General features: G+C 29.5%; 1 protein-coding gene and 1 pseudogene across 20 annotated transcripts in view; both read right to left on the reverse strand.

The window, feature by feature from the left end:
* The window catches only part of LOC145293809 (potassium channel subfamily T member 2-like), a 659145-nt gene that overhangs the window by 302576 nt on the left and 332142 nt on the right, over nt 1-24427 (reverse strand). The window lies entirely within an intron of this gene.
* On the reverse strand, nt 22718-22834 carry LOC145294488 (5S ribosomal RNA; annotated as a pseudogene).

Consider the following 24427-nt stretch of genomic DNA (forward strand, 5'->3'; position numbering starts at 1 on the left):
TTTGGGACTACGGGGTGTCGATGTTAGTCCCGAAAATGCAAAATAAATAAATAAATAAATAAACAAAATGAAATAAAAAAATAAAAATAATGGGTAAAATGGGGTTGAACATTCAAATAGGTCCTGAACTGTCATCTAAGCTTCAGCCTCTGTCCCATCGACATAATGTAGCATCACTCTGCCTGTTCTACAAGTATTTTAATGGTGAATGCTCTGACGAATTGCAAGCACTTGCGCCCCCTCGATGTAAGTACCCCCGACAAACCCAACAAGCAGCAAAATCCCACCCCTTCACAGTTAAGATCCCTAGATGTAAGAGAGCCTTCTACTCCAGTAGTTTCTTCCCCAGAACCGCTGGACTTTGGAATTCCTTTCCAAGTTCCTGCTTCCCCAACTGTACTGACATGCAGAAGTTCAAGTGTAATGTGAACCGACATCTTGCTGCCCAACTCCCTACATAGTACCCCTGTAGCTTATGTCCCTGATAGTAGCCTCCTACGGCAAAGTGGCAATGAGCCTTATTTGTGGTGAAATTGCAATAATAAAAAAAAAGATGATCGAGGCGGAGAATAGATTTTAAGCAAAATTCATTTTCTCAAAATCGTAAATAAGTGAAAAGAGAATTGATTAATTGAGAGTCTCTTCCTGCGACTGAGGTAATAAAATGAAGTAGAAAAAGTAAAAGTTCTAGGTTAAAAATAATCCGTCCTTTTTAGGAATAATTAAACAACATAAAAGTCCATCGCTTACTTCAGCGAAGAGTAGGAAAAGGGTAAAAAGTCCATTTCCACGTGGAGATTAAATATCGGGTGCGCACGAGTTTAACGTCCTGTAAACGGAATCGATGTTAATGTTTACAGCATGCTGGCTGGGGTCGACTGATTGGTTTTGGCGCAAAATGCCTTTTTTTTTTTTTTTTTTAATAGATTTGAAGCCGGCTCCCCGAAAGCTGTCGGCAAAAAAAAAAAAAAAATTGAAATTTGCTTTCTTCGTAATCCGATTGGATGAAACCCCCCTCCCCCCATCTTTGTGACGTAAGGTGCTTTGGAAGACGTCCGCGTGAAAAGGCAGTGTTTTAGTTTTTATGTCCACAGAATCTGCGTGGGTGTAGAAAAGGGAAATGTGCGCGTAGCTGAAACACTCTTTACATAGCCGCGCGTGCGCAACTGGGTTTTATAGTTGGAGACGGCACCATTATTCTGTTTGAGTAGATCTCGCCGTGGCTACGGCGAGACTACGATACAAGAAAATATAATTTTAATAAAACAGTTTTGTAATGAAAGCAACATTGGATTTTTATAAAATAGATTTTTTTTTTCGACAAATAAATAATTTTAATGAAACATATTTTTTCAATTAAAGCAACTCCGAAGAGTCAACAACAAATTAATTTAAATGAAACCAAAAAATCATTATCTAGTTCAATTTTTTGTTATTTATTTCATGCTTCTGCTTCAGTCATAGTTTGAAATACTGATTTCTCCTTCGGATTTTAACGATAAGTGCGTGAAAAAAATGACGTCTTCATTTTCGGCGATAAACTGTAGAAGTACCTTAATATGTAAAAATAAATGAAAATAAGATCTAAATATCCCTCTCTCTCCAAGCCCTTATGAAAATATCGCGTTGGGGGGGGTACAAAATATGCGGATTATTTTGTATATTATTTTATTTCAGTTTATATATAGTTCAGCCTTTTTTACAGTCTGTCAAAAAAAAAAAAAAAATGAACGAAATTGATCAAGTATTAGATTTTTGAAAGACTTTATTTTCATTGTTTTGTCAAAATATGTAGAAATAAGATTCGGTCCCGTTTTTATCTTTGTTGGGAATTTTTGTTTTGATTCACCGGTTTTACAGAGAGTAAAAAGATATTAGATTGTTTTATAATCTTCTTCTTGAGACAACAGCAAAAATTATGATGAATCAATTTTATTTTACAAGTTTTTACTGTTATAATTTGCTATGTGGATCGAAAATTCCGTTTTTATTAGTCAGTATCATACCTAGTTTTAGATCGTATATTGTTGCTATTATTGTTTGACAATTAGCAAATATCCCAACTGTTTGACTATCTGTGTTATTGCTTTTTTTTCATTTTTTTTTTTGTAGTTTATTTGGGGATGTTTTCGAATAAGTTGAAACTTAATGCCTTTTTATTTTGTTTTATTTTTGTTTTTTGTTTTAATGATAGTGCACTGTCACTTCTCACTTATATGGCAGGACCACAGGGAAATTAATCCTTTGCCCGTTGGTACCGCATACACCACACTGTGAAATCTGAGACTAAACAATACGTGATGGGGCCCAGAAGAAAAATTGAAGTGTCATGAAAGGACAGAACGTAAGAAGATACATATGTGAAAGACTCTTTCACTGAAAGAGACATATCAGACTAGATGACAAAAGAAGATAAATGGATTTACTCTACTAATGACTATTGAGCACTATCAGATCATATATTAATGTATATATACTAAATAATAACTGTGAATTCATCTCTCTCTGTTTATATATATATATATATATATATATATATATATATATATATATATATATATATATATATATATATATAGGAAATTTATTACTGTGAGTCCTATATACTGCTCTGACTACACATTGAGCACTCTAGTCCGGTTTTTTCACCACTGGTAAATAAATATATATATATATATATATATATATATATATATATATATATATATATATATATATATATATATATATATATATATATATACTAGCTGTACCCGGCCAAGCGTTGCTGTGGCTCAGTTTATTAAAATGGAACACATTCCCCAAGAAAAATTGCATTTTGTTCGTTTATTTATTTTTATTATTTTTGCAATTTTTTTTTATCAATAAAAGTTGTTGTTTTTTCTCCCCCCCAAATTAATTTTTTACCATAAAATTTTAGGTGAAAGTTTTTTTGCTTTTTTTTCAGGAAAACTTGCACTTTTTTAAAAAAGAAATTTGGCAGTAAACGTTTCTTTTTGAAAACGAAATTTTTATTATAAAAAGAACAGATGAATGCTTTATATGAACATTGTAAATAGTTAAGTGAAAGTAGAGAAAAGTTTGTTTTTTTTCAAGAGACTGTACAAATTATTTTTTTTCAACAGATGGTAAGAAAAACAGAAAACATTCTTCCATAATTAATTATGCAAAAAAAAAAAATAAAGTGGAAAACTTTCTGTTATTAATGTTTGCTAAAAAATAAATACAGTAAACTTCGCTGAAGTGTTAGCATATGCTGCATCTTAAAAAGTTGGTTCACGCTGACAATTAAATAAAATAAACGTCTAAAAATTAGTAAAAATAAGTAAAATCATGAATGACGGCTCTGGGGGGGGGCAAGTAAGTAGGAACAACACAATCATTTGTGTAAAATAATTAATATTCGAGAAATTGTAAACAATAACAAAAATACCTGATACCAAATGCAGTAAAATTCAAGTATCTTTTATACGTGCTGAAACTGTGTTTAAGTTATTTTTATTTCATTTCTTTTATTAAAAGTTGTCTTTCCAACAATTAACTTGTTGCATGTCGTTTAATCATTGAAGACTTCACTCTTGGAAAATTGTATTTTGGAAAATCTATGACTATGACTAAATTTGGGAGTGCAACTCGAACTTAGGGTTAGTGGTAGATAAGTCATTTGTTAGGTGTGTCAGAAATTTTGTGAAAAATATTAAATAATTCCACCTCGTTTTCCAATCTTATAACTCCTCGAAAAATGTAATTCAAGCCCTAATTTTTCTTTTCAATTAAAGGAGCAAGGACCAAGGTTTCATTAAAAAAAAAAAAAAAAAATCTGGTGTAAAAAAAAAAAAACAGGTTTTAAACTTGGAGCTTTACAGGTAAATTTCTAAAAAACACTACTTTTTTTGTTTTAAATTTGAATATATTATTTATTGATCTTTTATCTTCAATTTGTGATATATAACACTTTGGTGAGTAAATTAATTATTTACTTTTTAATAGACATTTCAAAATGGGAGGCGTGAATTAATTCGGCTCCTGTCTTTGCAAGCTTATAACTACTCGAAAAATATAATTCAAACCCTAATTTTTTTTTCAATTAAAGGAGCAAGGACCAAGGTTTCATTTAAAAAACAAAAACAAAAACAAAAAAAAAACACAAACAACGTGTTTAAAAAAAAAGAAAAAAAAAGGGTTTAAACTTGGGACTTTACAGGTAAATTTCTAAAAAAACACTACTTTTTTTGTTTTAAATTTGAATATATTATTTATTGATCTTTCATCTTCAATTTGTGATATATAAAACTTTGGTGAGTAAATTAATTATTTACTTTTTAATAGACATTTCAAAATGGAGGGGGCTTGAATTAAAAAAAAAGTTTGTCTAAAATATTATATTCGCTTTATTGGAAAGAGCATAAAATTTCATATTGACCTTGAAAATATTGTAAAAATAGAATCAATAGAAAGATTTTGATAGATTTTTAAGTTTTTCAATTAATTTCATTTCTGTTTTAAAAAAAATAAAAAATAATATTTCTATTACTTTTTATACAACTTTAAGTTTATTTTGGAAGTATAATCCATAAAGAAAATAAACAACCCACTTTTAAAAGAGAAATTACGAGTTTGTTATATTTTATTCGCAGTTTCGTGTTAGGGGTGTCAAAAATTCATACAAGAATTCTGATACAGCTAGTCATTTAAGCCTCCTTACTTCTTAAGTGATAAGCGGACATTTGTTTATTATTATTTTTTTTATTCGGTGTGTAAAATCCACTTTGAACAACATATTTGGAAATTAGGAAAATAAAAAAAAACAAAAAAACTTTGTTTTAGCATGTTAAAAGTATTTAGGTTGGTGGATAATTAAATTCTACTGTGTTTGGTATAAGTTTTTTTTTTTTTTGCTGTTGTTTCTTGCATTTTAGAATTTTTGACTAGGGGGGTGGCTTAGATCGTATTTTAAACTAAACTACGGAGGTTGGAATGTCCCCCCCGCCAAATGTAGTTGGAAAAATCGATTTTATAGTGAGATTCAAGAATGGTTAGCCGAACAAAAAGGTGAAAAACAAAACAAATAATCAATGAATAATTGTTACCAAAGGCAATAAATGCTACTTTTTTTACTTACATGAATGAGTTTATTTTATGTTTTAAAGTATTTTCAAGCGCTTTTCTTTATTTTTTAATCTAAAATTGCGGGTGTGTGGGTGCAAAATATCTCCAGATTTTCTAGAATTCCCCGCTAGATTGCAAACGAAATCTCCAGATCTAGCGGGAAAACCACTAAATTGGAAACACTGGTCACATGACGTAAGCGGTGATAAATAATTGTCCATAAATAAAAAATTGCCTATCGGTACAAAGAAAACCACCTATTTATTATAGAAAAATTTAGTATAATGTTATAATTAAAAAGAGATATATTGAAACACGCATGGGTACAGTAAACATATTATACCAAAATGTCAAAGCAATCATTTATTTAGTTATTTAGACTATTAATTACGAACGAACCAAGAGTTACATTTTATATATATAGAGATATATATATATATATATATAAGCATTTCCACAATTCCACACAACAATTCCAAAAATAAAAGAATAGATAAAAACATGAAAAAATGTATGTGACACCCTCTCCAACGGATAGTTTGGCAAAAGGGATACAAAGAGAAGAAACTATTCTCCGGATATTGAGCACTGGAAAGAACCCCCCCTCCCAAATAAATAATTAAAAATAAATCATTACAACTTTTGTTTCAATAAAAATAGCAGCGAATGCCCGTGCGACTGTAAAAAAAAAAAAAATTAGCTAAGTAGGCTAAAAAAATGAAGATCTACCAAAAATTAATTCCAAAAGCAATTAAATGAAATTTATCATCATCGTGATGCCCCTCCCCAATGTAATTTGTCATATTTTGGGGTTCGTTTTGTTTATGAAATTGTTAGGTGAAAGTACAGAGTGGTCGCATAAAAATTAATTAAATTTATCGTTATTTTATGTTTTAAATGTAATTCCCGCCCTCCACCACAAAAAACCCCAAAAAACAAATTGTATTTGTCATGTTGTCTCCCCCTCAATCGCCAAAGTTGAAAAATTATAGAGATGACATGTCTCATTGAACGCTTGGTGGCCAAAAAGTGGATGCTCATTTTACGTTAAATTAATATGGAAAATGATCCCCCACTTTAGTGTTAATTTTCTTTCATTTCAAAATTTCTTTCATATCATTTAGAAAGGCTATTTAAACGTATTAGGACAAACAAAAGTAGATCTTTATTTTTTTAGGTGGGGTCACATCGTAAAAAAATTACCGATTTCTGTATAGCTGTTTACAGAATAATAAAAACAAACAAATGAAATCTTTTCTTCAGTTTTTCGTAATGTTTTTTTTAATATTTAAAAAAACAAAACAATAAAAGGCGAACATTTTCTATCTAGTCGGAATTATTTTTTCAAGCTAGAAATTTATTGAGATTATTGAGATTAACAAATTATTTTATTTGGTGATAGTTTTATTTATGTTGCGAAGGGGCAAATAACTCTAAAATAATTATTCCAAATAAATTAAATTAAATATGTTATCAATATAAATATTGTTTCAAATTTATTAAATAACAATTTTAAATAGAAGATTTATAACAATTCTCTCGCTAGAAAAATTAACCATACCACTATTTAATAAAATCGATAAGATACCACTATTTAATAAAATCGATTTTTCTTAATGTAATATGCAAATGAGATGATCTCTTTATTGTATCTAGTTTGCAAGAATGATACTATACGTAGAAATAAATGAGAGGAAGTAAGGAACCTTTTATATATATTAATCAAATTGTGAACAAACAAACAGATAGGAATACGAATTTATGCATATATATATATATATATATATATATATATATATATATATATATATATATATATTTTTTAATTGCATTTTCACTCCAAACAAGGCAGTGCTATTTGATGTAGGGGGCTACTAACTGAGGCATAATTGCAGGGATAATATTTAGGGAGTTTAGCAGCAAGATGATTGTTTACATTACACTTGAACTTCTGCATGTCAGTACAGTTATGAAAACAGGAACCCGGAGGTGAATTCCAAAGTCTAGCAGTTCTGGGGAAGAACCTATTAGTGTATGTTGCAATATTTTGGACTTATAATGGGGTAGTTATTTAAATGCTGTCCACCTCAGCATTATGTGGCACAAGGCCGGAAAGTGGGAACCCCGCAGGCTCCCCTAAAGAAGGGGCACTCCTGCAATTTTAAAAATTGCCTGAGTAACCCTGTCGGCATTCCCCGGTCGGGGCGCCTCAGGCAGCAAGCAATAAACTTGCCCCACCGGAAAGCCCGGTGGCAAGGCCTGGGAGAGTGGACCTCTTAGGTATTACCCAGGCGGTGTACCTCAGTCCAACAGGTGCTGGGACGGTTCCCGGCCCCTCACCTGTTGTGCTGAGTGTCAAGTGACGAATCCTTAACATGTACTACCCTGTCTCCCTGCAGCCAAAGCCGCTAGGAGACACGTCCCATCATAAGAGGCTTATAATGGGGTATGATCCCACACAGTCGGACGATTCTATTTATAAACGATGCTGCTAAGAACTGACGAATCAAATTAATTCATGTTCTGCTACCAACCAATCAGAAACCAGAATTGCTTCATAAATATTAAACCTTTTCTGGAGCAATTTCACATGTTCTTTTCCCGGGTTTCGACACGGTAAGAATATTTTGTTCTGTGGAACTGTCTACTACAAACAAGTCACCTCCCAGGACTTGTGTGTAACAGCGAACCATCTGAAACTGTTCTGAAACTCAAAATGGCTTACACTTCTAGAGTGTATAAGGCTTTCTGGCATCCAGGAATCTCTACTGTGCAGGGGTGGGACTTTGCTGCTTGTAAGGTATGTCGGGGGTACTTACGTCAAGGGGGTACAAGGGCTTGTAATTCATTGGAGCATCTACCATTAAAATACTTGTAAAACAGGCAGAGGAAGCAACATTTCGATGGGAAAGAGGCTGACAGTCTAGGACCAATTAAGTTAGCGACTCTCTTTTGAAACCTGTCCAGGAGTGAGAGACTAGTAGCAGATGCACCAGCCCGAATGGAACAATTAAATGAAATACATAATTAAATGAAATACATACATGAGCAAATGGTTGCCTTGTAGAGGTACAGGATACTTTTAGGTGGAAGTAACTTTCTAGCACTGTAGAGAGACCTCACCTTCTTCGCAATGCCATTCCACTACAGACTGGAGGTCTTCCTCTAGGGTTGCCGCCATTGCCTTAGATATGTGTTCATTCGTTTTCCCCTAGTGCTTGTTATAGAGCATGGTATCATCAGCAAAAATAACCATCTGCGAGACAATTTTATCAGGGACATCATGTACGAATATCAGGAATAATAAAGGTCCACAGATCGACTCCTGAGGTACACCCACATTTATATCATATTGTTCTGATATACAACCATCGAGGACAACCTGGATTCTTCTCTTATTTAAGAAAAATTTAATTATGTTAAGTGTTCGTCCAGTGATACCATATGATTTGATTTTCCTGAGAAGAACATCATGCCATATCCTATCAAAAGCTTTAGATATATCTAGGCTTAGTGCCTTACCCTCCTATGCTTTGTCCAGCATATGATATATACGTTCAGAAATGACAGTTAGGATATCTGCAGTAGAATGGTCCTGCCTAAAGTCATATTGTTGGTCGGACAGAAGTTTAGCAGCTGTAGCTGATGGACTAGAGCTTGGTTAATTATGGACTCAAATAGTTTGGTGAAAAGAGGGAAGAGACTAATGGGATGATAATTTAATGGGTCAATTCTTTCACCAGAATTCTTGTAGACTGGTATCACAGAAGCAGTTTTCCAGCAGTCAGGAAATCAAGATTCGTTAAGGCATTTGTTGAAAAGTTTGGAGAGAACTGAAGCAACCTCAGCGGAGCATTTTTTTAATAGTACAGCCAAGATGGGATTAGGTTTACATGTTTTTGAGGTGTCTAGATTTTTTATGATATTATGCACTTGAGAAGGGGTAATTTTCAGATCATCTAGTGTGGTGTCTGTCCACAATGGAAACTCAGGGAGGGAGTGGTGTACAATGTGGAGTTTGTGGCAAACCGACTGGCAAGCATGTAAACTGGCAAGCATGTAAACTGGCAAGCATGTAAACTGGCAAGCATGTAAACTGGCAAGCATGTAAACCTTCCAGAATCAAGCAACGAAGCCCTTATGTGCTTTAGACTTAACTTGCGTTTTTTTTCTACCACTCTTCCTCGACCTAGGACTGCATGCTAATCAACCCTGACAGCATAGATACAGCGCTCTCCCTCAATACTAGTGTGCAAGTACATGTATTTGGTGACTATTCTGGTTTAGATTCTTTAGTCAAGAGAATGTTTTGAATATAGACTCCAAGTCCGTGCATATGTCTGTCTGAGTCCTTATGGCAGAGTGGGAGATAACTAGGCATGTTAAAGTGGTTAGAGGGGATGGAGGAGTGTAGGTTAGTTTCACTTAGTGCCAAGATATCTGGGGTGTTTGCTAGTGTATATATATATATATATATATATATATATATATGGTGTCGAAGATTATGTATACAGATTAAAAAAAAACAAATTCTTTAAATCTATTATTAGAAACTAGAAGAATACCCGTTCCAGGGCGAATAAAATGAATTACTCAAACAGAATAGTTTTGTCCCCTCACAAAGACTAAAATCGAGATATAATAATACTAAACCTCTTGTCTAGAATCCTTATTCTAATCTTTATAAAAATCCATTAAAAGATTTGGATTCTAAAAAATGTCTAAGATTTAAGGCTTAATTTTAGAGTGTTCTAAGAAATTGAAATTCAGGGAATCTTGATTAATCGGTGTCTTATGAACATGGATCAAATTCAATGCAAATAAGCGAAATATTTGAATTTTCAAATGCGAGGTTGTACTCCACTGCCTTTTAAAATACTTGAAAGAAATTGATAGACTCTTCCCTTGGCCAACAATGATAACACTCTGCTGATTAGAAATGACAAAAGAGCCCTGAACTTACTCAATTCACTCCTAATTCTTGCAACCACACTAGCATTAGCTCGTCCAGATATAATTTCTCTATATGTGAGTCCTCGTCTGTCTCTATTGTCTTAGACATTTTTCATTCAAGCTGTTTTCATCTCTCAACCTACTTGTAATTCCACTGCATTTTTTTATATAAGCAATACTTATAAGTACCACAAAAAAACTGAGTTGCAGGAGAACTTTCCTCTTTCTGAGACTTTCTAACTCTTTGGTCTTGGTAAGCTTCACTCTTTACTTTCCATAGCATTCCTCCAAGTCTCCAAATTAAATGAGTAGACCTTCCATTGTTTCACCGGCAAGCACCAAATCATCAGCATACAACATCAAGCAACTCATACAAAATTCCTTGAACATGCTACTTAGACACATACGAAAAACAATAGACCTGGTATAAAATCCTGATGTACTCCTATTTTAACATTCTGTCATTAAATGAGCAGATAACGCGATTTTAAGCATTTCTGTACATTGCTTGAACAACCATTTAATTGTTTCCAATTTATGCAAAGACCACCAGACAACATCTTTTGGTGTTCTGTTAAAAGTTTTCTTCAAATCCACAAACGCAGCATACAGGTTCTTCCTACCAAATCATTTCTGTTGCGTTCCAGGATAAATATACTTCGCTACTACCATTATTATTCAAAGATTTTTTTATTATAGATTTTAGTTATTCTAATTCCGAGCAATTTTCATATTTAAGTGAATCAAATTCTTTTGCTATTTTTGTTAATATTGTTTCTTCAAAATATTATTGATCAAAAAAATTCATTGGTAGATAATTGAACAAAATATACAAACACATTATAATAAAAAATTGAAATTAAAAATTTTAATGTATTTGGTTTGGCCGTTTTTATTCAGTGATGTATTTATCGGATTTACTTAAAAGTGCAAACTCATGTCATGATTCGAAAAAAGAAATGACAAACAAATAAATAAGAATAACCTTAAAGGACAAAACCTAAACATTGTTCAGTTAAAAAAAGCAGGCGATACAACGTGCCTACCAACCAGAAAATAACTCAGAGATAAAATTGCACAGTTGGATCCAACGATTGAGTCGAACACAAATTTGTTTGTCTTAGATAACAGATTTTATAATAATGATATAAACATTGCTTTGAAAGAAATTATTAAATCCATGTTTTTTACAATGTAAATTCTATGAGACAAAAAGATATGTTCATACAAAATATATAAAACTAGACAAAAAATATGTTCATACTAAAAATATATAAAACTAGATAAAGTATATGTTCATACAAAAATATATAAAACTAGACAAAGAAATATGTTCATACAAAAATATATAAATCTAGACAAAAAATATGTTCATACAAAAATATATAAAACTAGGCACAAAAATATGTTCATACAAAAATATATAAAACTAGGCACAAAAATATGTTCATACAAAAATATATAAAACTAGACAAAAAAATATGTTCATACCAAAAGTATATAAAACTAGACAAAAATATGTTCATATAAAAAATATATAAAACTAGACACAAAAATATGTTCATACAAAAAATATATAAAACTAGACAAAAAAATATGTTCATACCAAAAATATATAAAACTAGGCACAAAAATATGTTCATACAAAAAATATATAAAACTAGGCACAAAAATATGTTCATACAAAAAATATATAAAACTAGGCACAAAAATATGTTCATACAAAAAATATATAAAACTAGACACAAAAATATGTTCATACAAAAAATATATAAAACTAGACAAAAAAATATGTTCATACAAAAAATATATAAAACTAGGCACAAAAATATGTTCATACAAAAATATATAAAACTAGGCACAAAAATATGTTCATACAAAAATATATAAAACTAGACAAAAAAATATGTTCATACCAAAAGTATATAAAACTAGACAAAAATATGTTCATATAAAAAATATATAAAACTAGACAAAAACATATGTTCATACAAAAATATACAAAACTAGACACAAAAATATATGTTCATACAAAAATATATAAAACTCGACAAAAAGATATGTTCATACAAAAATATATAAAACTAGACAAAAATATGTTCATACAAAAATATATAAAACTAGACAAAATATATGTTCATACAAAAATATATAAAACTAGACAAAAAAATATGTTCATACAAAAATATATAAAACTAGACAAAAATATGTTCATACAAAAATATATAAAACTAGACACAAAAATATGTTCATACAAAAATATATAAAACTAGGCACAAAAATATGTTCATACAAAAATATATAAAACTAGACAAAAAAATATGTTCATACCAAAAATATACAAAACTAGACACAAAAATATATGTTCATACAAAAATATATAAAACTCGACAAAAAGATATGTTCATACAAAAATATAAAAAACTAGACAAAAATATGTTCATACAAAAATATATAAAACTAGACAAAATATATGTTCATACAAAAATATATAAAACTAGACACAAAAATATGTTCATACAAAAATATATAAAACTAGACAAAAATATGTTCATACAAAAATATATAAAACTAGACAAAAATATGTTCATACAAAAATATATAAAACTAGACACAAAAATATGTTCATACAAAAATATATAAAACTAGACAAAAAATATGTTCATACAAAAATATATAAAACTAGACAAAAATATGTTCATATAAAAAATATATAAAACTAGATAAAAAATATGTTCATACAAAAATATATAAAACTAGATAAAAAATATGTTCATACAAAAATATATAAAACTAGACACAAAAATATGTTCATACAAAAAGATATAAAACTAGATAAAAAAATATATTCATACGAAAAATATATAAAACTAGATAAAAAATATGTTCATACAAAAATATATAAAACTAGATAAAAAATATGTTCATACAAAAATATACAAAACTAGACAAAAAATGTGTTCATACAAAAATATATAAAACTAGATAAAATATATGTTCATACAAAAATATATAAAACTAGACAAAATATATGTTCATACAAAAATATATAAAACTAGACACAAAAATATGTTCATACAAAAATATATAAAACTAGATAAAAAAATATATTCATACGAAAAATATATAAAACTAGATAAAAAATATGTTCATACAAAAATATATAAAACTAGACAAAAAATATGTTCATACAAAAATATATAAAACTAGACAAAATATATTCATACAAAAATATACAAAACTAGACAAAAAATGTGTTCATACAAAAATATATAAAACTAGATAAAATATATGTTCATACAAAAATATATAAAACTAGATAAAATATATGTTCATACAAAAATATATAAAACTAGGCAAAAACTTATGTTCATACAAAAATATATAAAACAAGACAAAAGATATGTTCATACCAAAATATATAAAACTAGATAAAATATATGTTCATACAAAAAATATATAAAACTAGACAAAAAATAGGTTCATACCAAAAGTATATAAAACTAGATAAAATATATGTTCATACAAAAATATATAAAACTAGGCAAAAACTTATGTTCATACAAAAATATATAAATCTAGACAAAAAATATGTTCATACAAAAATATATAAAACTAGGCACAAAAATATGTTCATACAAAAATATATAAAACTAGACAAAAAATATGTTCATACCAAAAGTATATAAAACTAGATAAAATATATGTTCATACAAAAATATATAAAACTAGGCAAAAACTTATGTTCATACAAAAATATATAAATCTAGACAAAAAATATGTTCATACAAAAATATATAAAACTAGGCACAAAAATATGTTCATACAAAAATATATAAAACTAGACAAAAAATATGTTCATACAAAAATATATAAAACTAGACAAAATATATGTTCATACAAAATATATAAAACTAGACACAAAAATATGTTCATACAAAAATATATAAAACTAGATAAGATATATGTTCATACAAAAATATATAAAACTAGACACAAAAATATATTCATCCAAAAATATATAAAACTAGATAAAATATATGTTCATACAAAAATATATAAAACTAGACAAAAAATATGTTCATACAAAAATATATAAAACTAGACAAAAAATATGTTCATACAAAAATATATAAAACTAGACAAAAAATATGTTCATACAAAAATATATAAATCTAGACAAAAAGATATGTTCATACAAAAATATATAAATCTAGACAAAAATATATGTTCATACAAAAATATATAAAACTAGACAAAATATATGTTCATACAAAAATATATAAAACTAGACAAAATATATGTTCATACAAAAATATATAAAACTAGACAAAAAATATGTTCATACAAAAATATATAAAACTAGACAAAAAATATGTTCATACAAAAATATATAAAACTAGACAAAATATATGTTCATACAAAAATATATAAAACTAGACAAAAAATATGTTAATACAAAAATATATAAAACTAGACAAAAATATGTTAATACAAAAATATATAAATTTTGACAAAAAAATATGTTAATACAAAAATATATAAATTTTGACAAAAAATATGTTAATACAAAAATATATAAATCTAGACAAAAATATTTTAATACAAAAATATATAAATCTAGACAAAAAATATGTTAATACAAAAATATATAAATTTTGACAAAAAAGTATGTTCATACAAAAATATATAAAACTAGACAAAAAAATAAATGTAGTAGAATGCCAGGATGACTAAAATTTATTCCTCCTAAACAGAACAGTTTTGCACCACTTGTATTTTCCCTTACGAAAATTAAAATCAAGATATGATGTTACTAAATCTTATGTTTACAATTCTTACTCAAATTTTGATCAAAACTTAACACATGATGATGGATTCTAGAAAATATCTTAAATAAGCTGTTTAAGCTTAAGGAATCTAAATAAAAAACGCAAATTCAAGGAATCTTGCTTAGTTGATGTCTAATGACTATTCATCAAATTCAGTGCTATGGGAGATTATGATCGTATTTCCTTTAAAAACTCTTGAAAATACTGCAAAAAAATTAAAATTTTGTAAATATTTATCTGTCTAATACATTGTATTAAATTTTTACACCCCCCCCTCAGAGGTATATGTTTATTTAAGGACTTTTTTCATTTTTTACCACATTTGCATAAAACTAAATAAGCTAAATATATCCCACATGTGAACTCCTTACACCTAGCAGCAGTGTACAAAGATTCATGATTATCTGTTAATTAGCTTAAGAGTTAATTTTGTGCATACAAATATATAAACATATACACATACCTAACTTTATATGAATACATTTATCGATGAAGCCGTTCATTTTAATCCCATTTATTATAAATTGTTTGACCATCACATTTTGCTTACAATAATCAGCTGATAAAAATAAGGAAATAATACAAAAAATCGTTTATTGTTACAAGAGAATTTTATTACAAAATATTACATTATCCACACACACACACACACACACACACACACACACACACACACACACACACACACACACATATATATATATATATATATATATATATATATATATATATAGATGTATATATATTTATATACTAATTTTTGTAGCACCAGCTAATGGATAACATTATCGATGATGATGATGATGATGATGATGATGGTGATGGTGATGATGATGATGATGATGATGATGATGATGATAGAAGGAAAAAATGAAACAGCAGCAGATTCTTATTGAACTCCTTGCACAAGGACCCGTGGCATAAAAATAAAGTACTTGGTAAAATTCAGTTGTAATGCCAACGAAAACGTTGTGAAAATAACACTAAAGATAAGAACAGTAGCCTAAAGGATCCAAATGGCATGAATAATCAATCTTTATTTCCAAAATTCATAAACAAATTCTATTGTAATTCAAATCATAATTAATAATTAACATTATTAATTATGCATTGATTTTTCTTGTCTTGTAAATCAGTATTCATTGAAGAATACATATCAATTAGTAACTGTCGACACGCAAATGTGTGACGAATGTACAAGATACAAACGTAGGCATAATATATTTTTCGTACACGTTGTATGATATGCATGAGTTGATATAAAATCTACATCACACTCACAACTTCACACACACACACACACACACACACACACACACACACACACACACACACACACACACACACATTTACATAACAATTTTAAGTAGGGTCACACGAGGCAATTAAGAAATCGGATAATGCCCAATCCCTGCTAAAATAACTTCGCAGTTAACATATTTTTTTTCTAGATCATTCATGTGTAACATGGCCGTTACACTCGAACTATGTCGTTACATTTCAACCACTCGGACCGCAGAGGTCAAATCTTTAAAAACTTTGACCCTTATTATGACCACTTAACATATTGTTTTGGGCTCAAATCAAGTTATTAAGTTAGATCCATGTTCAAGGAACCTATATCTAAAATTTCAAGTGTTTATACCCAAAATTGTCAGAAGAGATTGGTAGAGTTCTCAAAGGTCAAATCGTTGAACTTTGACCCAATTACAGCCAAATTTCTGACCGAAAACCGATTACAAAGATTTTCCCAAATCTCACAACCCTGTATATCAAATTTCGAGTCTGTAGACTGAAAATTGTCAGAGTTCATACAAAAATATATAAATTGTGTAGGGAAATACACACACACATACACACACTTTTATAGATATAATAGCATTTCAGACCGGCGTTGCCCGGGTATTTGGAGGTGTATGTGGAGCAAAAAAAAAAAAAAGCGGTCATTTTTTTTAAAATTTGACCCTTATTATGACCCCTTAAGATTTATTCTTTTGGGCTCAAATCAAGTTATTAACTTAGATCCATGTCCAAGGAACTTATATCTAAAATTCCAAGTGTTTAGACCCAAAATTGTCGGAGGAGTTTGATAGAGTTCTCAAAGATCAAATCGTTGAACTTTGACCCCTGACTCGCCAAATTTCTGGTCGAAAACAGATACAAAGATTTTCCGAAATCTCAGTGCCCTGTATATCAAATTTCGAGTCTGTAAACTGTAAATTGACAGAGTTATTGCGTAGGGAAATGTATACAGACACACAGAAACGCAGACAAACACGTTAACTTTCATAGATATACTAGCATTTCAACTCGGCGTTGCCCGGGTGTTTGGGTGTGTATGTTGAGCAAAAAAAAACAAAAAACGATCAATTTTTTTTAACTTTGACCCCTATTATGACCCCTTAAAATTTATTGTTTTGGGCTCAAATCAAGTTATTAAGTTAGATCCATGTCCAAGGAACTTATATCTAAAATTTCAAGTGTTTAGACCCAAAATTGTTGGAGGAGTTTGGTAGAGTTCTCAAAAGGCAAATTGTTGAACTTTGACCCCTTAATCGCCAAATTTCTGACCGAAAACAGATCACATCGATTTACCCAAAGTACCCTGTATATCAAATTTCGAGTCTGTAGACTGAAAATTGACAGAGTTATTGCGCAGGGAAATGTACACACACAGACACACAGACAGATACACAGACAGACAGATACACAGACACGTTAACTTTTATAGATATATAGATAAATAGATATATATTAGAGAAGATGAAATATATACACACACATGTATATAATTATATGAAAAAAAAACATATGAATAAGATCATATAGAAAACTTTCAAACTACCGATCTTCAACTTGCAAATATCAGTAACTCTATATTCATTGAAATAGAGCATATGTTTGTGATTTTTTTTTAAATTTTTATGGAAATCTCCCCAGAAAAAGCGTGAAGCCACTTGGTGTAAAGAACTGGCAAGAACGAAAGATGATTATCCCAAAATACAGAAGATGTCTATTGAGCTTAGTTTTGAAAAGACCAAGGCTGTATGTAGAAGGAAAACAGTATACAGGAAGAGAGTTCTACAACCTTGCAGTCCTTGGAAAGAAGTTGTATTGCGATAACGTATCAAAACAACGAATTAATGGAGACTAGAACAATAAGACAAACGAGCTAAAAAAAAAAAATAAGCAAGGAATAGATAAGACCATTCTGAAGAATACATGCCATAATAGTATTTATTAAAAAGACTGAGACTAGTAGCCTCAAGTTTGTGATAGAGAGGTTTCAGAGAAGAAGAAAGGGTGAAGCCAATCAAATTACAGATACGTTTCTACAATTTATCAATAAACCTTAAGTGGAAGAGCTCAAATATGATAATAGTACTCCATACATGGTCTACAATTAGATTTGTAGAAATAGAGAATCATTAAAATACACATATACATGTATGCATTTTTATGATTTGAATCAATTTTTAAATAAAGTTCCAAGTAAAGAGCATATTGTCGTTTACAGCTATTTCAAACCAGTTTCTACTTTAATTCATACAATGACTCATAATTTTTTTTAAAATGAGAATATCTTAGATAGAAGATAGTCTGGTGGTTAATATATATATATATATATATATATATATATATATATATATATATATATATATCCTAATTTTGATGAAATTGAAATCATCTGCATAAAATTGTCTAAGAAAACTAATGGAATTTTCTCAAATTTCTACATGCCCTGTAATATACTGAATCTCTCATGGAGCTTTGAATGCAGAGTAGCTTTAAAACTTCAAATGCATATACCTGCTTTTAATGGAGTTGAAATTATATGTACAAGACATCAATTCAGAGAGTTTAAAAAAATTTCAGTTTCTTCCAACCATATTATGGTATTATGAGCATAGTGAAAAAAAATATAATGTTCCTCATTCAATCTTGAGCAACGTCAGGTAATCTTGCTAATAATATACAAAAGAACATTTCTCTTGTAACTTCATGATAATATTATTAAATACAAAAATGTTAAATGATAATGTTATTAAATTCAAAAATGTTAAAAATATTTAAGAATTATTTGAAAAATTCTATTAAAACCAATTAAATTGCGTTCCCAGCAACGTGAAAGATATTTGTTTTTGTTTTTTCTATAAATAAAAACACCACTGGGTCATTAACATTTTCATAATTATCAAACTAAATAGATTTTTACATGCAAAACGTTTAATATCCAGAACATAATCTGTGTGCAATAAAAGATTTTTCACACCATAAGTAACAAATTCAGGAAATTTAAATCAAACAAATATTAATTTAATATTATAATTCTTAAAAATAATATATCAAAAGACTTAGTGAAAAAATAAAAACGTTTTTTTTTTCAACGGCCTAAATTTTTCTCACTGATTTTAGATTATTTTTGCCGAATTCAAAACTATCATTTATCATCTTTGGTCACTACTTATGTTTTATTCCCACATTTTCTTCCAAAATACTGCTCTCACCATTTATTTCACAGTTGATCATGAGTAATTTTAGATAGCGATTTTTGTCACACTTTTCATGTCTAGATTTGTTTTTCAATGGATGAAAAGTATAAGAAATATCATATTTTATGTCTTCACACACGGATGCTGGAGACCATCAAATAAAAATCACAGATTTTGTGAAGAAAAAAATTGAAACTAAACATCTATAGTAGCTTTTTTATATATTTTTTCTTCGCGTTTATTAGAATTATCCAGTAAATGTTATGCAATACATCTGGCAACAGTTTTCTATGATGCGTTTCATTCACCTACAAGAAAGATAGGATAGATTAGAAGATAAGAATCTTTGATATGGACTTATATGTCAAAAGCTTGATTTGATTGGGTGTGACTTTCAGTTTCAGTGTAAAAAGAATCAGGTCAAGTATTATATGTTAGAGCTTGGAGACGTTGCAGACCAGCTTTATAGTTTTTTCTTTTTGTATCACATACAAAAAAAAAAAAAAAAAGAAAAATATTGTTGTTGGAAAATGAATTTCATTAACACATTTTTATAAATAAAGCATAAATTGATTGGTAAATAATTATAGTTAAAATATATTTCATTCTTTTATTATATTTAACATCGGATGATTTGGCTACATAAAACAATTAGTTTCTTGCGAGCAACATCTACTAATTGAAGACGAATTATAAGTATCACCTTCTTCTTCAATCCAATTGAATGAAGTCACAATCAAAACTGAGGTGTTCATTCGTTTACACGATAAAAATGATTTTATTAATAGAGATTAACGTTACAATTAAAAAATATACTTTTTAAAAACTAATGTCCAAATATCAGGAAGTTTCATCGGTTGTCCTGCTGACGTGGTAAGCTGAGAGCAGGCTCAAAACGTTTGCTGCTATGGATTACACAATTACCATACTCAAATATCCTTTGACCGATTTATTTGCTTAGAAATGATAGAAAAGCTTTTGTACTTAAACAAGAACGTGTAAGGAGAGTTATATTCTTCTACCCCCCCCCCCGAGTCATCAGAATATAAAGCTGTTCGTAATAATCATTTACATGTGATACTATGGCGATCAGAAGAATTTACATATATTACACGCATGTCACAAGAATAAATGTCATAATTTATATTGTGTCAAAAATCAACATCACTATCATCGATGTTATTCTCACAATTTTCAGTCAATGTAACCTCTGAGTTTCTTCAAGTGCGTCTTGTCAAACTCGGGAATCTTTATGTTAAACGCAACAATATGTATGGAACTTTAAACAAAACCTTTATTTAAGCCAGATATGATCGGGTCAAAGTTTCAAGTAATTTTCCATTGTATCTTGTATTCTTAGTATTGCCCGTACTGATGATTGAACCTTCAATCTCCAGAAAACTGGCACTTCTAACTGATTATCATTTAGCACGTTTCAATGTAAAGATTCCCGAGTTTAAGAAGGCACACCTGAAAAGGTTGACTGAAACGTTGTGAGAATAACATCCAATATGAAAAGAGTAGTCCGAATAATGCAAATTATCAATCCTCATGTCCAAAATTTCAGAATCATCATGATCATGAAACTATTATTGTTTACAATTAAAAGTAATATCTCTGACGTTTCATTTTGTACAAAAACGCTTCAGCAAATGTTATTTCTTATTATTTAAATATTAACTTTCATTAAATAGCAACATTTTAATGAATCGATTTTCTCCATAAAGCATTTTATTGGCTGTCATTAACGAACAGACGTCCTGAGTGGGTAAAGGGGAGCAGGTACAAAAACAATGCATCAATTGAACGATTCATGCATTGAAAAGAATCAAAACTAGTGAGTTGAAGTTTTCATGATAGAGGTCAGTATCGAAATGATGTCAAAAACACAAAAGCCTGCTATTCTTCTAACAATATAACTGAACTGATAAAGGTCACCTCAAATACAAGAGAAAACTTTTTTGTTTAATTCTTCGAGTTTCTTTTTATTGTTTTTGTATTTTTTTGTTATAAACTAATTAAAGATCTGAACGTGAACAGACTTGTAATTTTATTGAACCGAATTTCTTGTGCAACATATTACTTTAATTTTAAAAACAAACACATATGTGCATAAAACTTTTATGAGTGTGTTCGCTACAGCTAATCACACTGATGAGTCGTAAAACTATGAAACAGCTTACTCTAAATTATATATATATATATATATGTGAGTACTTTAGTCACATAAATTAATATACAAAACTATAGTTTTATGCGTAAACTTTAAGTATTTACTTCAACAGTGCTCAATACATAGGTAGAGTTAGGTAGCAAGTTATAAAATATATATGGCGATTAAGCGACACAGGATATTCCGCGTTTCATCCATGCTAGGATTCGTCAGGCTCATGTGAAAATTTGTGCTTGTCTTGCGTTTTTATATACGCACCTTTCATTGAGTTTTTAGTTAGCTAGCTAACTAAAAACTCAATGGAAGGTGCGTATATAAAAACGCAAGACAAGCACAAATATTCACATAAGCCTGACGAATCCTAGCATGGATGAAACGCGGAATATTCTGTGTAGCTTAATCGCCATATATATTTTATAACTTACTACTATATATATATATATATATATATATATATATATATATATATATATATATATATATATATATAGAACTGAATGTGTGTGTGTGTGTGTCTGGTCACGAATAGGCTCCTATATGGTTGACTATTTTAAAAAACTGATGACATATAATGATAGAAGATGTCTCGAGACACAGGAATGGGTATGTTTGATCTGGCAGAACAGTGGTTCATTAAAATTGTGGGGTCTGCGTTCGCGCCTGGTCCACAAAGTATGGAAATAAAAATTAAAAAAAAAAAAAAGTTTACAAGTGTTTTTGATATAGATGTACATAATAATACTTTGATAAGTAGGTGTATCTATTTTATTTTTACTTTAATCATATTTTGCTTTGGTTTTGATACCCTCAAATTCGAAGCTATCTCTTTACAACCCTTCCTTTTTCATAACCTATCATACTTTCATAAATCAGAGTCCATTTTCTGTAGGCTGTTTTTGAACCCAGTCAACGACGGGTACTTTTGCTAGTATATATATATATATATATATATATATATATATATATATATATATATATATATATATATATATAAAGGCTTCCTTCAGTCTTGACAGACTATGGATACCCATTGTAAGGGTGTCTGCGTGTGAATTTTTTGTGGCAGGAGATGCGCAATCTCCAACCACACCTCTCCTGGGTCAACATTGTTAAATACCAGTGGCAAAGACGGCTGGAAACAAATGCTAAGCAGAAAGCACATACAACACCTAGAATTCCCAAATGGTCACCCATCTGGTACTAGCCAGGCTCAACATTGCTTAACTCCAGTGATCTGACTAGAACCGGTGTATCAACGTGATTATGTCGTATATATATATATATATATATATATATATATATATATATATATATATATATATATATATATATATATATATATACACTAGCAAAAGTACTCGTCGTTGACTGGGTTCAAAAACAGCCTACAGAAAATGGACTCTGATTTATGAAAGTATGATAGGTTATGAAAAGGAAGGGTTGTAAAGAGATAGCTTTGAATTTGTGGATATGAAAATCAAAGCAGAATATGATTAAAGTAAAAATAAAATAGATAAAACCCATAATTTATTATACCATACCTGTTCATACTGAAACAATCACAATATTCTGTGGATCTATATTTAAAAACCTTGTTAAACTTTGTGACATATTTCCATTCTATGGCGGTCAGGCGCGAACAAACACCCAATAATTTTATTATACCATATTTCTTCAAACTGAAACATAATTATCAAAGTATACTTACGCAGATAGATATGAAAAGTCTTTATTAAAGTGTGTGCCTATTTCCATTCTATGGAGGCCAGGCACGAACGCAGACCCCACAATTTTATTATACCATCTCTATTTAAGTTAAAACATACTATGAAAGTATTATTATGTACATCTATATCAAAAATACTTGTAAATGTTTATTTTTAATTTTTAAATTTTTTATTTCCATACTTTGTGGACTAGGCACGAGCGCAGACCCCACAATTTTAATGAACCACTGTTCTGCCAGATCAAACATACCCATTCCTGTGTCTCGAGACATCTTCTATCATTATATGTCATCAGTTTTTTAAAATAGTCAACCATATAGAAGCCTATTCGTGATCACACACACACACACACACACACACACACACACACACATTCAGCTTTATATATATATATATATATATATATATATATATATATATATATATATATACTAACAAACATATTCTCTCTCCGGTCACATTTTTTTTTTCAGGTTAGGAGGCTGCTATCATTGTGAATGAGCTACATACATTGCTACCAAAAGGAGCAGGTAATGACGTGGTAATCCCTGATTGGATGTTATCATAACAACAGAAGATACCTTCTCAAAATCAGAGAACATAATACATGGAAAGATTCCTCCATATAAGGAGAAGTATGGTATCATGCCAACAAAAAAACAGATACTACAATAACTCCTCCCTCAAAGGAGGATGTAATACCGGGAGAATTGCTCTCCTCTCCCTAAAAAGATAGAGATCATTCCTGGGAAGACGGTCTTCTGACAACAGAACCGATACTACCCATGCCCATTAAAGAAAATACAATAATTAAATAATTTTTTTATCTAAAAATGTCTCGCCATCTTTGTCTTTTTGCTTAAAATCAAAGTATTTTGTGCCAATTTTTTTTAAAATGTAAATTTTTATATTTTGTGCAAAGATTTCAAAGTTTAGTATCTGTGACACCAGGTGTTTTACTATTGACGAAACTATTGCATATATATATATATATATATATATATATATATATATATATATATATATATATATATATATATATATATATATATATATATACAGGGGGTCCATAAAGTCCGTGAGCACATTAAAATTTTTATAACTTTATTTGTGTTTGCAACAGAAATAATCTGTAAAGAG

The sequence above is a fragment of the Euprymna scolopes genome, chromosome 15, assembly GCF_053919585.1.
Source record: "Euprymna scolopes isolate OS-2025 chromosome 15, ASM5391958v1, whole genome shotgun sequence".
NCBI lineage: Eukaryota > Metazoa > Mollusca > Cephalopoda > Sepiida > Sepiolidae > Euprymna > Euprymna scolopes.